This window comes from Gossypium raimondii, chromosome 6 (genome assembly GCF_025698545.1).
Source record: "Gossypium raimondii isolate GPD5lz chromosome 6, ASM2569854v1, whole genome shotgun sequence".
Lineage (NCBI taxonomy): Eukaryota > Viridiplantae > Streptophyta > Magnoliopsida > Malvales > Malvaceae > Gossypium > Gossypium raimondii.
The window spans coordinates 29,159,177-29,162,412 of record NC_068570.1 but is presented as its reverse complement, the minus strand read 5'-3'; the positions used below and the strand labels follow the sequence as shown (position 1 = coordinate 29,162,412).

The 3,236-nt window shown below is 37.9% G+C and overlaps 1 non-coding gene across 1 annotated transcript; it reads left to right on the top strand.

The window, feature by feature from the left end:
* Positions 1-2,912: 2,912 nt before the first annotated feature.
* LOC128042148 (small nucleolar RNA R71) lies at positions 2,913-3,019 on the top strand. Its single transcript, XR_008197354.1, has one exon. It is a non-coding gene; the product is annotated as a small nucleolar RNA R71 (small nucleolar RNA).
* The last annotated feature ends 217 nt before the right edge of the window (positions 3,020-3,236 follow it).

The window sequence follows — 3,236 nt, the reverse complement described above, 5'->3', positions numbered from 1 at the left end:
CCTACCCCGGTTACTCAGTCAGTTATGTTTTTAAGCTGCACTCATAACCACGGAAACATTAAACGACATTTTAATAATAACTTTTTTTATAAGGACTTTAGAGAAAAAATAATCAAGTGTCAAAAATAAGTTTCAGTAATTACCTTAATAGTCATCAACATATTTTAGCATGCAAACATATTAAGTGTCCACTTTGTATTTAAACTTGATCAATTTTACGAAAAGCAAGATAAAGTTAACTTTATGAATCACAATTATTTTTAGTCTGATAAGAATAAAACAGTGGAGATGGCATCAATTATGGAAAATTCTTAATTTTCTCAGAAAACAAGAATCATGCTTGTAGGTCAAACAGTAGGCAATTCTTGGTAAAAATCTTGGGCATGAAAAGAGGCAGGAGATTCTAAAAATAAATAAATATGGACAAAATAAAGCCTCAAGCAGCAACACCATCCAAAAATAATCACAGCAACAGCGACAATAACCAAAATCACAGCAGAAAATGATAGTAATAACGAAAAGTACCTCCCCCTACTGAAAGCACATTGTCCTCAATGTAGACGAAAAGAAATGAATAGGTAGAAAAGTTTAGAAAAAATCCCCGTGTTTTTACTATCGATCGCAAATGATGGCAATGAGCTTGGTTAGTTGCTGGCCAAAGGTTTCAAGTCAGGCCTTAATGCGCTCTAAGCATTGCTCAACGGTTTTCTTCGTATTTTCACTCTATTTTATCTAAGCAAAAAAAGAAAAAATTATTAATATCCAAATAAGTAAAATAAAATAAAATAAAGTAAAAAAATAAAAATAAAAATTGGGTTGCCTCCCAACAAGCGCTTGTTTAACGTCGTTAGCTCGACGCCGTTATTGGTTCTATGGTGGTTCCAAATGGATTTTCTTAACCTGTGGGCTTGAAAATTCTCATAAAATGGCTTCAACCGCTGGCCATTGACTACGAACCGCTTTCTAGATTCTTCACTCTTTATTTCAACTGCTCCATGTGTGAACACTTTAGTACCAATAAAAGGTCCTTGCCATCATGATCGAAGCTTACCTAGGAATAACTTTAACACGAAATTATAAAGTAAAACTTTTTGTCCTACCGAAAAATGCTTCTGAGCTATTCTCTTATCTTGAAACAACTTTGTTTTGTCTTTATAAATGTGAGCATTTTCGTAGGCATCATTGCGAATTTCTTCTAACTCTTGGATTTCTAATTTCCTTGCCTTTCCTGTGGGTTCTAACTCCAACTCTGGTGCCTGTATAACAGAAGGTAGCAGTTTAGTATTTGAAGATAATAACTCGTTAACAAATTCAAATTCATTAAGTTCAGAATTATCTCCATAAATTGACTCAAAATTCTCTTCCACCAAAGAGTCAATTATGTCAATACGATTTACGCTCAAGATTTCGCTTGGATGGCTAATGGCATCGTAGACATTAAACTTTATGATTTCCCCATCAAACTCCATCATGAAAGTTCCACTTCGAACATCAATTTTAGCACTAGTTGTACTAAGGAACGGTCGACCCAGCAGGAGATCTGTAAATCTAGGAGTGCTATCCTGCTCCATTTTGATCACATAAAAATCTGCAGGGAAAATAAGCTTGTTAACTTTTACTAGAACATCCTCAAGGACTCCTTCTGGATGCACAACAGACCTGTCCGCCAATTGAATGATAACACTTGTTTTTTGTCAAAAAACCCGTGTTAAGTGATTCATAAATAGAATATGGCATTATATTTATAGAAGCCCCTAGATCACACATAGCCTTCTTAATTCCCAGATGACCTATTTTGCATGGTATTGCAAACATGCCCCTATCCTTGCATTTTGACGGCATTTTCCGTTGTAACACTGCAGATACATTCTCACCAACATTCACCCTTTCATTACCTGTTAATTTTCGCTTTTTGGTGCAAAGCTCTTTAAGAAATTTAGCATACCGCGATATTTGCTTAATGGCATCCAACAGCGGAATGTTGATCTCGACATTTCTAAATGTTTCAAGAATTTCCTTGTCCTCTTTACCTCTTCGACATTGGATGAATCGTTCTGGAAATGGAGGTTGAATTTTAGGCAATGGAGGCTTTGGTCGGACCTATTCGTCTTTTTCGGGTTTTTCCTGGGCGATTTCTTGGGCAAGATTCCTGTCAGGAATTGGTTCCAGTACCTTTCCACTTCGCAATGTCACTGCATTTGCATTTTTCCTAGGGTTTGGTTCTGCTTGTGACGGTAGCTTCCCTTGAGAGGTCAATTTCTCGATCGATGTGGTCAACTCTTTGATGGACGCCTTAGTTTTATGCTGGAAATCCTTCATCTCTTTTTGGAAATTAAGATTTTTCTGTTGAAAATCAAGAACATTAGCTGCTAACTTATTGACCATGGTTTCTAGAAAATTACCTGAACCTTGTGGCCGTTGCAGAAACCGATTTTGGTATGGCTGGTTGTTTCGTGGATTGGCCCCATAACTTAAGTTAGGATGGTGCCTCCACCCTGGGTTGTAGTTATTAGCGTAGGGGTCGTACTGCCTTTGTGGCGGCCCAGGAAAATTTCCCACAACATCCAGATGGGCCATGGTATCATCATACAAACTGGGCCGTTGCATGATTAGATGTAGCACATATTCCGCATAACCGAGCTATTTTCACTTTTTCTGCAATAAGAGAGTTCATCATATTAGTAAGTCTATCAACTTTATTCTCTAAGGTTGAATTACTTATTTGGTGAACCCTTCTAGGGGGTTCAGTATTAGCTCGGACCTGCTGAGAATTTGCAGCCATCGTGGAGATCAAGTCTCTCGCTTATTGGGGAGTCATGTTGATCAATGCTCCACCACTAGCAGCGTCTACCATATTCATCTCCATGGGCTTCAAACCTTCGTAAAAGTATTGGAGGAGAGATTGCTCCGTTATACCATGTTGTGGGCAACTTGCACACAACTCCTTAAATCGCTCCCAATAATCGTAAAGGGACTCAGCTTCTTTTTGCCTTATTCCAACGATCTCTCTTCTTAGCTCAGCTGCTCGCGACGCTGGAAAAAACCTGTTCAAAAACAAATGAGATATATCAGCCCAAGTTGCAATTTAATCTGATCCTCAGTTACCCCCTGAGGTTTCATGCTAAGACAAACCATATGAAATTCTTTCAGATGCTTGTGGGGATTTTCATTTTGTAACCCAAGAAAAGTTGGCAATAACTGGATTAAACCTGTCTTCAACTCAAAATCAGTATCCA